This window comes from Narcine bancroftii, chromosome 8 (assembly GCF_036971445.1).
Source record: "Narcine bancroftii isolate sNarBan1 chromosome 8, sNarBan1.hap1, whole genome shotgun sequence".
Lineage (NCBI taxonomy): Eukaryota > Metazoa > Chordata > Chondrichthyes > Torpediniformes > Narcinidae > Narcine > Narcine bancroftii.
Window position 1 is genome coordinate 10,598,610 of NC_091476.1, and position 14,670 is coordinate 10,613,279.

Below are 14,670 nucleotides of genomic sequence, written 5' to 3' on the forward strand. Positions count from 1 at the left end.
GGAATATAATTAAGCATGCTCTTTATAATGATTAATGATGGATTTTTGATTAATATTTCACCCAATTTATTTATTATTTCAATGTAAGTAGGACGTAGAAGTAGAATTCATTTGGTTATCCCACTAATCTTAATTAACTAAGATCTTGTATGCATTGAGGCAGTCTCTTGGCAAACAGATCGAGAAGAACTGCTGGTCCCAGAGGAGGAGTTCAAGGAAATGATCATCCAAAGAATATTCCAATCTTGATTCCCATTTCAGCCTTGTCTGCAAGTGAAAAAATCTGAAATGGGTCCCAAATACCTTCAATCACAACACTATGTTGAAGATCAAATTCTCCTTGTGAGGTTGTCACCCTTATGGTGGCCAATTTCATGCACTTTAGATGAAATATTAGTAGCGGAGTAGATTATATGTGGCAATATCTTTGGACCTTGTCAGTAATCAAATACAACGCACAGCAGAATTAGTTCACCTCTCAGGTAAATTGTTGCGACATAACATTGTCTAGGAGTGCCATCCTCAAAAAAGAAATAAATCTAACCTATTTAATTACCAATTCACCAACATTCTGATGCAAGAACAAAACTTATTCTGTTCCTCTTGTTTAAAGCTGCGGAGTATTTCCAGATTATTTTGTTTTTATTCAGACTTCTAGCATCTGGTGTGTGTTGATTTTGGGTCATCATTTTGTCATCTTTCAAATACCAGTTATGTGAAAAAACTCATCAGTTGTGCCATCTATAAAAATAAATTACTTTTTCATGAATTCTTAGTTCAGCTCTGATAGAATCACAATTCCAGATCTTCCTTTGGCCTTGATTCACATGCAGAGAATTGAATCTTAGTGGACCATTTGTCTGAGTAAGAATGGAAGAAAGACTTGCATTTAGGAATTACCATCCACTTCCCTTAAAGACATCCTGAAACTCCCACAGCCAATCAAGTATTACAAAGTATAAACAGAGCTGTAATTAGGGAAATGTGACAGCTTCTTTCCACAGTAAGCTTCCATAAACCAAGTAATAATGAACAAAATAACTCCCCACCCCCCCCCCCCCCCCCCACCCCGCTCTTTGAAACAAAGCAGTGGAATCTTTTATATTCATTGGAGAATATAAAGTCAGGGCATTAATTAAGAATTCATTTGAAAGATAGCACCTCCATACATGTGTACCACATATAAGGAAAACAAATTGCAAGTTATCTTTCATTGCTATAGGATTGAACGCAAAAGAATTTTTGTCTAGCTACAATTATATATTGCCTCTATGAGACCATAGCTGGAAAAAAATAATTCCTAACTGGGGAAGGCAACAAATATACGCTAACATTTGATTCCTAACTAGGGTCTGTCGAACAACAAAAGATGGATTTGGCAAAACTCCGTCTCCAGATGTGATTTGATTGAAATACACATGTTTATCGGAGCTTTTTAGGGGTAAATTTGGTGTGGATGCTACCCTAGATAGAAAACTTAGAACTAAAGGTCACTATCTGAAAATAAATAGTTATTTATTCACCAGGATGGCGTTTTGGAATTCTTCAACCCGGAGGGTAGAGGATGACCAATGACTGATTACACTCAAAACAAAGAATGCTAGATTTTTTGGTATATTAAATGATTCAAAGGACAGGGATAAGACAGAGTAAATTGCATTTGAGGTAGATGATCAGCCATGAACTTGCTGAATGACATCTGCTCCTATTCCTTATGTCTAGTAAAGGAAATTCTATAGCTTTCTCTCCCGTGAGTAAGACAGAGAGTCACCATTTGTCAAGCACCCCTCACAGAAACTCACAACCCCTGATTTACGAGACCAGTGTCCTAACCTCTGAGCTATCGGAGCCTCTCTAATAGTGCGGCACTCACCCAGTACTGCACCTTAGCGACAATCTAGATTGTCTTCAACTTGAATGCAGCATGTTCTAGCTCAGAAGTGTGGATGTTACCAACTAATACAATACCACAGAGCTTAGCAAAATTGTTGGTGAGTGCTGATACCTGAAAGCCATATGGTGTTTATGGTAATTGGAAGGCCATTTCAGTTCCAACATATCAATGCATAGGTTTTTCAGGAACATGTTCTTATCCCAGCTATGATTTGTTGACTTTGAACAACTATTTTTCACCTCAAAGGCCAAGAATAACACTAAAATAAAAGGAGAAAATGCCAGAAAACACTTTGTGGATCATCTTCCATTGGGGAGAGAGAAACACAATACTGCTTTCAGGTTTGATGACCTTTTGTTTTGAACTATTGATTGATGACACCACAGTATCCAGGTCTGTTTACAGCTCCTGTGATTGTGTAGCTGTCATATCAGTCGGCAGATCTGCCAATGGATCAATCAGGATAGACCTAACAAGTATCAGGTACATTTATACTTTGTAAGTGGTAGATGGTGGCCAACTTGAACAAAAAAAAAGACTCGTTGCTGCTCTACAACTTTCAAAAGTACCACAACCTAATAACAATATCTTGATGGGGAGGGAATCCAGTGATCAAAGAGTTCATCTTATTTATTGGATCATTACTGTAATTGCAAGAGTGGAAGAGAAGCTACATACTTTGTATAAAGTGGCTTGCCTCTTGATGACTGAAAGCCATTCCACTGAGCAAGTCCCCAGACAGGATTAAAATTATGTATTCACCACTAATAATTCCAGATATTCTTCTGGACGATTGTGGTTGTGGCCAGGACAGATTGCTAAAATGTTGCATCTGATTTTGATTTCAGTTCCCAAACTTTTCATCATTAATCCATTGTGGATGTTGCATTAATTTCATTTGTGTTCTGAATTGGCATTTTTAATTTTCAGAAGCTAGTTTTTGGAATAAATCTGACAATTGTGCTCAATGAAATCCTGCTCATTTTTAATTGAAATGATTCTCCTCGATTCAATTTATTTGGGATTTTACAAGCAGCTGATAGCATTTTCATTTGCTACCATCAACTTGCAGTTGCTTAGCTGAATTTCATTTTTGTTTTCATGGTTTTTGCATGGTTATGATAGCACTGCATTGAGTGTCAGTAGTCGTGTAGTAGCCTTTGAAGATAATGGGTTCAAATCTCAACTTGAGTATGAAATATTTTCTGATGTATTAATGAAATGCTGAAGGAGAGCTGTTGTCATTCACAGCGAGATGAAGTATGTGTTTTGAAATTATTATTTCTGTTATCCCTGATAAAAATGTATCTTTCAATTGGAAAATATATTTTCTGCTCATCATCACATTACAGATTGTAGGACATTTCTGGGTGCAACGCTATCCATTTTTGTATACAATTCAAACATGCTTCATTGGCCACGTGAAACATAATAAAAACAGGACGTGTTGAAAAAGATGGTAAACATTTATAAATGAAAATTTTGAAATTACTCTGAAGGCACACCAATGCCTTTACTTTCTAAGAAGTCTGAGGAGATTTGGCATGCCATTGAATATGCTATCAAAATTTCTATAGGTGAACCATAGAAAGTATATTGAGTGATTGCATTATGCTTGGTTTAGTACTTTGAGTGCAGGGAATGAAGAAGGCTGAAGAATGCAACAAACTTTGCGAAGTCCACCATGAGCTCCAACCTCTAATTCATTGAAAACCTCTCTGTTTAGCTGCTGCCTCAAGAAGGCAACTCACATCATAGAAGATGCCCATTACCATAGCCACAACCTTGTCTCACTGCTACCTTTGGGAAGAAGGTACAGAGGCATGAAGTCTAGCACCTCCAGGCCCAAGAACAGTTTCTTTCCCGATGACTTTCAGACTTTTGAACTTATTACCCTGAAAATAAGCTGCTCCAGGACCAGAAAAATACCTGTTGCATTATTGCAACACCACTTTTATTTCTTGCAATAACTGCAACTGTGAAAATTCATTATCTCTATTTTATGTTTATTACCTCTTTCTGTACTGGGGTAACCTAATATATACTATTGACTTTTTATGACGACAGTATCATGGAACATGACCGCACAGAAAAACTGGCCATTCGACCCTTTTGGTCTGTGCCAACCAGCAAGAATGAATTTAGGTGCATATGTCCATTGTACTAATGATGATAAACTCATCAAATTTATCCTAGGACAGATGTGCATTGTTTAATAATATACTTCTTAACTGGTCATGAACAATGTTCACCTAATTTTAGTGTAAAAATCTTCCACTTAGCCGCAGTTTAAAAATAATTGCACACATTAGAATTTTAAGTACTGAGGTGAGTCATAGGAGATGCTGAGCGTCATTTGATTCTAATTTTTGCATCCACATTGCGACTATATTGTGTACTGCATACAAAATACATTGCAGTTAATTACCTTGGACTTTGCGACACCTCCCAAACCTGCAAGCTCTAACAACAAGAACAAAAGGACAGCTGGCATCTGGAAACACCTTCATCAGTCCATTTCCCCATGTCACACACTGTTCAGACTTGGAGGTACACTGCCATTCCTCTATCCAAATCCTAGAAATCTATGCCCAAGAGCACCATGGGAATATAGTTCCCAAAAAACTGCAGCAGTTCAAGACATAGCTCACCATTATTTTCTCAAGAGAAATTTGAATATTGACATTGGTTTTGCCACTGAAGCTTCCATCCTATAAATTAATTAAAATATTAAGTAAAACATAATCAATAGCTTTTTCATATAAAGATTATGGCACCATATTACAACTGGCTGAAAACATCAAAGGAATGGGTTAAGACTAAGGAGTTCACAAATTGCAGCGGACAACAAAATAAATCATGACGGGGTGAAATAGACCCTTTGAATGCTACAAGAAGAAGGTATCATCTCCTTTTTATATTAACTTACCAAAATTGATTGGTCATCAACAGGTATTAATTACGGTAAATATAGATGTAAGTTTTACCAAATAAAATGATTACACCTCAATAATGTCAGATTCAGATTTATTGTCAGAGTACAACCCTGATATTCTTTTTTCCCTGTGAGCAAGGTACAATTACCATTTATTGGTAGTAAAAATACTGTAAACAATGTACACATGTAAACAAATAAAGCACTGTAAACAAGATCACAAATCTAAACAAATTGACTGTGCAATACAGGGAGAATTAAAAAAATCAATAAAGTGCACAAGTAAGAGTCCGTCAATTAGTCCCGGATGGTTTATTGAAGAAGGAATAACACAAACATCACAAATCATCTTACTGAAAGAAAATTAAATTATTTAATTTTCGACCTTACTGAAAGAAAATTAAATTATTTAATTTTCGATCTTATGAATAGAAAATTAAATTATTTAATTTGAATATTAGTTCTTAATTGAATCTTTGAAGCAGGAATACTCCTGTAAAAACTTTAAACCCAATGATATGAATATTACTTTGTTTCCCAATTTTAGGTCACCCTCCCCCTATCCAGTTCCACTATTCCCTTCCCATCTCTCCTTTAGGTACTCCTGTTCTCTCAAACCTTTCCCCTTTTCATCTCCCATTCCCCCCCCCTCCTCCTCCGCCTCCTTGTCTCCTCCCCCACTTTCTTCTGTCCAACATCTTCGTCCCTTTTTTGAAGATTGCCGTGGCCGCCTTCCCACTTTGGTCTGGACAAAGAGTCCCAACTCAAAGCGTTGACTGACCATTCCTCTCCGTGGATCCTGCTTGACCTCCGAGTCGCTCCAGCCTCTCTTTGTTCACTCGTGTTGGGGTAATGAATGGAGAAAGGGAGAAGCTTTACGAGACGAGCGGGGACCAGCGTGGGGAAGATACCTGCGGAGCAGCCATGCATCTGGGTAGCAGAAACTGTTAATTTTTATTGCCGGCTATAAACGCTAATGCACTTGTTGCTCTTAACCCTTCCCCTTCCAAATCGCTGCCAGCTGATGGCAAGCATAAATTCCTCTTGACAGAGCTGGGAGGAGCCTTTTAAGCCCGAGCGAACGGGTGGGTGGTGGTCTTGGTTTGTGAGCCGCATGCGCGCTGCCCACTGCGGGCAGTGAGCTGGTTCTGGTCGGCGACTCAGATGCGGCAGCTCCAGCTTCATTTCCCCCGCCAGGAGAGATGAAAGCCCGGGGAGGAAGAGACCTTCTCGTCAGCCAGGGACTGGGGCTTTGCCACTCGTCGCTCTCTACGTCTCCTCCAGGCCCTTGAAACAGCAAGAGCAGCAGGTAAGAGAAATCCCCCGTTATCTGTTTAAACACGACACAATGGCTGCAAGCAATTGCGCCGAGACCGGGGGGTGCAAATCCCACCATTGCGGAGGCATTAAAAATATACCAGTTACGGAGTCATAAAATAATGCGGCTGAGAATTGGTACTTCTGACCCGGGGAAGGTCTTGCTCGGAATCCAAATGACACATGGGCAAGAGTGGTATTCCAGGCTGGTACTCCATAGTTATTGGAATGCAACCGCACGGCACCGAGATCCAGAACAGCAAGGTTAACAGATCAGACCTCAGCTGCCACGGGCACGGTTAGGCGCTGCACTTCACCAACTTTAAAGCTCCCTAGAGTTGTGACAAGTTACAGAAAGGTATCGTTTAGCATTTTTCTTCACGGTTTGGAGACGATCGGATTTCAGAATTGAAGTCGGAATGGGAATGCTTTAGAAGGTTATCCGTCTTAAAACTGTCGTGGAGCAAAACCGCTACAAATGATATCACAGCAGCTCTGGAGATAGAAACCGAGTTAATGCTTCAAGTCGATAACTTTTCACCAGAACTGGAAAAAGTTTGAAGTGAATTTTGTAACTGAAGAAGTGGGGAAAGGTTTTTTCGAAAAAAAAAGATGAGTTGGAATGCCACAACGAGTGGTGGTTGAAAGAGGCACTTAAAGGGCAGAACTGTCAAACACCTAAAACTTGAGGTACCAGGAGAGGAGAGAGGACACGTACTCAAGTGAGCTACAAGATCGAAGAGGCTGGTGAACTGAAATTGTTGAATTTATTGTTGGGTCCTGAAAGTCTGCAACATGTAAGTCGAAAAGTCTGTAACGTGTAAGCTACTTAAGCTTGCATTGATCCTTTTATGTGTATTTTAAAAAATATATATATATGTGTATATATATTTGTGTGTGTGTGTATATATATATATATTTGTGTGTGTATATATATGTGTCTGTATATATATGTGTGTGTGTGTGTGTGTGTGTGTGTGTGTGTGTATGTGTGTGTGTGTGTGTGTGTGTGTGTGTATGTGTGTGTATGTGTGTCTTCTTTGGCTTGGCTTCGCGGACGAAGATTTATGGAGGGGGTAAAAAGTCCACATCAGCTGCAGGCTCGTTTGTGGCTGACCAGTCCGATGCGGGACAGGCAGACACGATTGCAGCGGTTGCAAGGGAAAATTGGTTGGTTGGGGTTGGGTGTTGGGTTTTTCCTCCTTTGCCTTTTGTCAGTGAGGTGGGCTCTGCGGTCTTCTTCAAAGGAGGCTGCTGCCCGCCAAACTGTGAGGCGCCAAGATGCACGGTTTGAGGCGTTATCAGCCCACTGGCGGTGGTCAATGTGGCAGGCACCAAGAGATTTCTTTAGGCAGTCCTTGTACCTTTTCTTTGGTGCACCTCTGTCACGGTGGCCAGTGGAGAGCTCGCCATATAATACGATCTTGGGAAGGCGATGGTCCTCCATTCTGGAGACGTGACCCATCCAGCGCAGCTGGATCTTCAGCAGCGTGGACTCGATGCTGTCGACCTCTGCCATCTCGAGTACCTCGACGTTAGGGGTGTGAGCGCTCCAATGGATGTTGAGGATGGAGCGGAGACAACGCTGGTGGAAGCGTTCTAGGAGCCGTAGGTGGTGCCGGTAGAGGACCCATGATTCGGAGCCGAACAGGAGTGTGGGTATGACAACGGCTCTGTATACGCTTATCTTTGTGAGGTTTTTCAGTTGGTTGTTTTTCCAGACTCTTTTGTGTAGTCTTCCAAAGGCGCTATTTGCCTTGGCGAGTCTGTTGTCTATCTCATTGTCGATCCTTGCATCTGATGAAATGGTGCAGCCGAGATAGGTAAACTGGTTGACCGTTTTGAGTTTTGTGTGCCCGATGGAGATGTGGGGGGGCTGGTAGTCATGGTGGGGAGCTGGCTGATGGAGGACCTCAGTTTTCTTCAGGCTGACTTCCAGGCCAAACATTTTGGCAGTTTCCGCAAAGCAGGACGTCAAGCGCTGAAGAGCTGGCTCTGAATGGGCAACTAAAGCGGCATCATCTGCAAAGAGTAGTTCACGGACAAGTTTCTCTTGTGTCTTGGTGTGAGCTTGCAGGCGCCTCAGATTGAAGAGACTGCCATCCGTGCGGTACCGGATGTAAACAGCGTCTTCATTGTTGGGGTCTTTCATGGCTTGGTTCAGCATCATGCTGAAGAAGATTGAAAAGAGGGTTGGTGCGAGAACACAGCCTTGCTTCACGCCATTGTTAATGGAGAAGGGTTCAGAGAGCTCATTGCTGTATCTGACCCGACCTTGTTGGTTTTCGTGCAGTTGGATAATCATGTTGAGGAACTTTGGGGGACATCCGATGCGCTCTAGTATTTGCCAAAGCCCTTTCCTGCTCACGGTGTCGAAGGCTTTGGTGAGGTCAACAAAGGTGTATGTGTGTATATATATCTATATATACACACACACACATATATATACACACACACACATATATATACACACACACACATATATATATACACACACACATATATATATACACACACACATATATATATATACACACACATATATATATATATACACACACACATATATATACACACACACATATATATACACACACACATATATATACACACACACATATATATACACACACACATATATATACACACACACATATATATACACACACACATATATATACACACACACATATATATACACACACACATATATATACACACACACATATATATACACACACACATATATATACACACACACATATATATACACACACACATATATACACACACACACATATATACACACACATAGTAGGAGTCCTGTGGAGAATTGTAGAACAAGGCCATTTGGTGCATTTTTGTCACTGTCATTGCAAGAGTTATTCAGCCTAAATCCCAGCAGTTTTCTCGAGTTTACTTTTTCAATAGGACCAAACCGCAAGAACATCTACGTCATTGACTGCAGCTTGGTGCTCAATACCATCCCACCAACAAAACATGATCAATCCTGGATTATGAATCTGTTCATCCTTCTGCACATGGATCCTCGACTTCCTCATTGGCAGACCCCAATCCTCCTTGCAGGCAATTAACTCTGACCAAGCTTGACTCCAACATGATCTATAGGTTCACAGACAACACCACTGTTGATAGCTGAATAATGGGAAATAATGAGTCAGAATACAGGAAGGAGATTAAAAATCTGGTTGGGTGGTGCCAGAACTACGACATTCTTGCTCTGTGTTATCAAGACCAAGGAGCTTATTGTAAATTTTAGGAAGTGGAATCGGAGGGCCTACACACCTGTATGTATTGATAAGATGGAAACAGGAAGGATTAGTATCTTTGAGTTCCAGAAAGAAGGCTCTCACCTGGAGCCAGTTAAGCAAGGCAACCATGAAAAAGGAACACCAATGCCTCATTTGCGAGACTCTTGAACCTCCTCTTACAACCCTGATCATAAACTACTCTGGCAATAACAAAAAGCTGTGTGCAGTATTGAAACACTTTTTATACTATCTATAACTGAATATTTTTAAAAAAATATGATCTTTCTTTATTAGGGGAATTTTAATGTATATTATTAGTTTTTACAAAAAGTATCTGTTTGGCTGCAGCATGAATAACATTGCTGCAAATGTACATCGTGTACAATAAATATTATCAAAAGCATCTTGCAAGTGAAACAGCAAATTACTTGTACATCCTACTTTGGTATGTTTATTTGGGGTGCTCATGACTTGGTGATCTCTACATTTGGTGAAACTAATCAAAGCGTGGATGAGACTTTACAAAATACTTCCTTCTAGCTTCCAAATAACTGCTACTTTCATTCTCTTTGCATTCTCATCTCCTCACAGATAATCCAACAATTTCTGATAATCAGCCATATTTCCTATATCTAGTTTCCTCCCCCCCCACCCCTCAATTTCTGGTGTTTCTGATTTCATTCAAGTTTAAGTTCATTATCATATGACTATACATCTACAACCAGGCCAAACAGTGTTTCGCCGGACCATGATGCATGCAGATATACACTTGTACATTTAGATATAATTTAAAATCTACATTTTGGTATATTTACTTGGTTGCTGTCCAGCAGTCCCACAGTTTGTGAGAAGTTATTTCCCAGCCTGGCAGTCCTAATTTTAATCTTCCTGTACCTCCTCCTTGATGGATCACCATCTCTTATTTATACCTTCTCCAAACATACCGTTACTGTTCTCTTTCTGTCAGCATTGTCACCACATGGTACTGGCTCTCTCATGACTCTTGTCAATACTCACTGAAGTGGTGTTGAGCCATGTTCTTAGCTTAAATCAAAACGGAGTATTGGGAGCAATGCATCACAATGTTCTTTCAAGATTGCTATTTCATTTTCTCACAAGCAACCTGGTCTCTGAGTGCTATTTCTGGGAATTAGAACATTTAAAACTGAACATGAAAAATCTATCTTTTAATTGCTGTAATGTCAATTTCTACAAATGTTTCCACAGCAGACAGTTAAGTTAAATAACAGAAAAGTTATTAAGGTTTTAATTTGTATTACATCATGAGGAAACTGAAAATGTGTGTATTGGAGTTGTGTCACATACTATCCATTCTGAATCTGATTAAAGATGTACTCTACATCTAAAGTGTCACTGAGTGCCATAGATTGATATGGAGCATGTCAAAGTCCACCCATCTGCTTGGAGAAGAAAACTAATTATAAAGTTTTGGGGTTTATTTTTATTCTGACTATTAATATGCAGATAGATTTGTAATCCTAAAGATTGTAATCTTAAACACATTTAATTTAGTGTTTTTTTTTGTTTACATTAAACATGTTCACTACATGAGATTTTGCTTTGTTAATCCTAAATTTTCCTTTTTTTAAAATATTTAGCAAAATGCACATTGAGATTGGTACCATTTCTTTTCAGCATCTGAGTGAATAAGGTGCAGTAGCTTATGGTGGGAAGCTTATTGGTGCTAGCATCTGATATGCTACCATGGAAACTGGATCAAACTCCTGTGTTGTAAGGAACATACAGCTGGAGCTACGCACATTAGCACAAACCTAAAATATGTGCATTAGTCATCTGGAAGTTTTCTTGTGTTTATTTATTTCCCTGGTAAAATGTTTTTGTATTTTTGGGGTTGAAGAGTGAAAATATCAATATAATAATTTTGTAACTTCTAATATGGATGCACATTTCACAGGAGTAAGAAGGAAGATGACCACCTCCAGTTGCATGGCAAAAGCTGGATACTGTCATTTGGAAGGCATCAATTTATGGATTAGCAGGAGCTCAGAATGTTGTGGAGTGTAACAATTCAAGTACTTTTTGTTCATCAGTGGACTCTGCCTCTCTTTTGCTGTGCAATTGAAGTACAATTATTATTTCAGAGCAAATCTTGACTATATATGCACCTGGTTAGATTGACCAACTTTTTGTTAAATTCCATTAATTGACCTTATTTGTATTTCATGACATGTAATTACATTGATTTTAAAAAAAAAGTTATATGTAAACATACAAGATATAACTTTAATACTATAGGAGCTCATTGACGACTGACCAATTCCCAATAGAAAATCCCATGAAGTATGTTTTTTTTTCTCTTTGCAGCTTTTCTAACTTTCATCAAATTAAAAAAAAAAAATTGCGGCAAACAGCATCTATGATTGGTGTATATTGTATTAATTGGACTAAAAAGCGAATGAGGGGAGTCATGTCATGAATAATTTATTTGGTTCATTAAATTTTTGCATTTTTGACAAATGTTCCAAAATCCTTTGTGTAATTAAATAAGTAATATGATATTCACATATAGAACAAAATCTTGTATTACATTTACTAGGTCTGTGAACAATTTATGGAATTGCTTTTTAAAGGAATTCTTGAGGCAAGAGAACACTTCACTGTATCAAAGGCGATCATGCATAGAACTTTCTTACTAGCAGAGCAGCAGCTGCTGCTTTTTGAAATTTTTATTGTGCAGTTTTTCAAGCAATTTATGGGATTTGACCATTCATAAACATTCAGCATATACAGGTATAAAATTTGCTTAAACTTGCATATAAATGGATGCCAGTGTATTTTGTATAATAGAGAAAAAAATACTGGCATTGAGTATAGAGATAGAGGGATTATGACGAAAAGAATTTATGGCATCAGAGCAGAGGGGACGAAAGGAATGTTAAGCTTTTTGGATGCTTCATTTATTGTCTTGTCACAGCATTGTATCAAAATTAAATACACTAAATGAAGTGCGTTTCAATGGCAAATAATTTTATTGATTACGGTATTCAGGTTTTTTAAGATTAATAACTGGAGTCATAATCAATTTCCTATGATTTCAACACATTAATGGATATTATGATGGCAGAATAAAGTAGCCTTATCCTTTGCATTATTTATATTTTATTGAGATCTATCCTTGGCCATACTGAGCAGCAGGGAGCCTTCAATTTGTTGCATTTGCGCAATCCCTATGTTCGAATAATAAAGTTATGCCCAATCCCTCCCATATATTTCTTTTGAGTAGCAATGATGCATAAGGAATACACTAATACTAAAAAAATAGAACTAATAACACTATAGGCTGTAAATGTAAAGAAAGCCATGCATTGTTTTTGTATTTCTTGTTATATAATTATATGAAGTTTAGAAATTGAAAATATTTCTATGCATGACATGGGAGTATTTATCATTAAAAATGGATGAAGAAACACTAAGGATCCATACATAGCTTGACCTTGCAAGAAGGTAGCTTGATTAACTCTTGTTTGTATGTTCCATTGAAAAGTTTGGAAAGACTAATTTTTAAAATTATTTAAAAACATTTTTTTGGATATACAGCACAGAATCAGGCCATTTTGACCCATGAGTCAATGCTGCCAATTTTGCATCCAACCCTCGGTACGTTTCGAACAGTGGGAGGAAACCAGAGCCCATGGAGAAAAGCCATGCAGTCACAGGGAGAACATGCAAACTCCTTACAGACAGCGTGGGATTTGAACTCTGGTCCCCAATCACTGGTGCTGTAAAGGGGTTGCGCTAACTGCTATGCCAACCGTGCTGCCCACTCCTTACAGATAGCATGGAATTTGAACCCCGATCCCGATCACTGGTGCTGTAAAGGGGTTGCGCTAACCGCTATGCCAACCGTGCTGCCCACTCCTTACAGTCAGCACAGGATTTGAACCCCAAATTATTGAATTGAATCTATAGTGATGTGTACCAAAATACAGTAAAAGGTTTTGTTTTGAAGATTCTCCAGGCAAGTCAACTCAGTGCACTACCTTCTGTATAATAGACAATAGTGGAGAGAGTAGTGTTGCAATGTCAAATAGTGGATGGAAAAATCTCTTTATAGAGACTTAAAAGATCCAGTGAAAAGGAGCAGGTGAATATTCTCTGGTTTCATGGCTGATGTGTATATTTCATCCAATGACTCCATAAAGTTGATTGATCTTTATTGCACTGGTTATGTGAAATAATGTGTTTGCAGATTGTCTGAATGTTCAGTTCTTGTTAGATAGTGGTGCCTTTGAACAATTGTTTTGGGTGCAGACTGGTTCCAGATATTGATTTGTGAAAGGTTTTGTATAAATGCATGTTTTATGTCTTCTCTCCCTTTCACTTTCCTGTTCTGATATTGGCTAAATCCCGTATAATCTGAAGCTGCATTATTCAGTTAGGCAGGAAAGCAGCTTGAGAAAAAGTATACCACACTTTATCTTTGGAAGGGGTGCAGGTAGCATTATAGAAGTTTACTCCCCACACTCTGAGCAAAAGGTGCTATGGGACTGGTGCATTTAGTCTTTTTTAAAACCAATGACAGTCTGGAGGTTATTGAGCATCTGTATTTCTAGATTAATTTGATTGTCCTTTAATTTGCATATATCATTTATTTTGGGGCTCAGTAGTACAACAGATTATTGCAACAAATGCATGAATTATTTTATTACTGATGAGACAAGATTGTTTTAATAACATCAATATCGTTTAAATGAATGTTTTTGATACAATTGTTAATTTCCATAATTTTAACTAGCAAAGGATGAAAGAATGTCAGTAGATTCTCAGGCTGGAATGGTGCTCACCTTGGAAAGGAATTTGTAAGTTGTGTTCCCACAAGCCTATTCATCTGATTCATCTTGATGCTAAAGGATGTGGGTTTGGAAATTCTGTGGAAGAAGTTGGTGACTTTTGTACTGGTTTTACTTGTATGCTATGTAGCCAGTGTTGATAGGAATTAACGTTTTAAGATCTTGAGATGGCTTTGACTTTGTAGGGTGCTTTGTAGCTGAATGTTATTGAGATATTATTGTTGGAGCTGCACTCATCGAAATGAGTAGGGAGTATTCCATCATGCTTTCAACTTGCATTTTGTAGTTGATTAAAAAAGCTTTGGTGAGATACTCCTGCAGAATACCCGGGCTCCATACATAAGTGGCTGGTCCATTTAAGTTTCTAGCCAAGTGACACCACCCTGCCCTCAAGGAATTGGATTGTGATAGATTTGCCAG

At 38.7% G+C, this 14,670-nt stretch overlaps 1 protein-coding gene across 2 annotated transcripts in view; it reads left to right on the top strand.

The window, feature by feature from the left end:
• Window positions 1–5,895: 5,895 nt before the first annotated feature.
• The window catches only part of LOC138741660 (actin-binding protein WASF3-like), a 69,833-nt gene continuing 61,058 nt past the window's right edge, over window positions 5,896–14,670 (top strand). Inside the window, exon 1 of one of the 2 annotated variants that reach the window (XM_069896002.1) lies at window positions 5,896–6,138. The gene's annotated coding sequence lies outside the window, so the exon portion shown is untranslated. Of the gene's footprint in view, window positions 6,139–6,223; window positions 6,944–14,670 lie in introns of those variants that run through there. The other variant, XM_069896001.1, reaches the window with a different exon arrangement.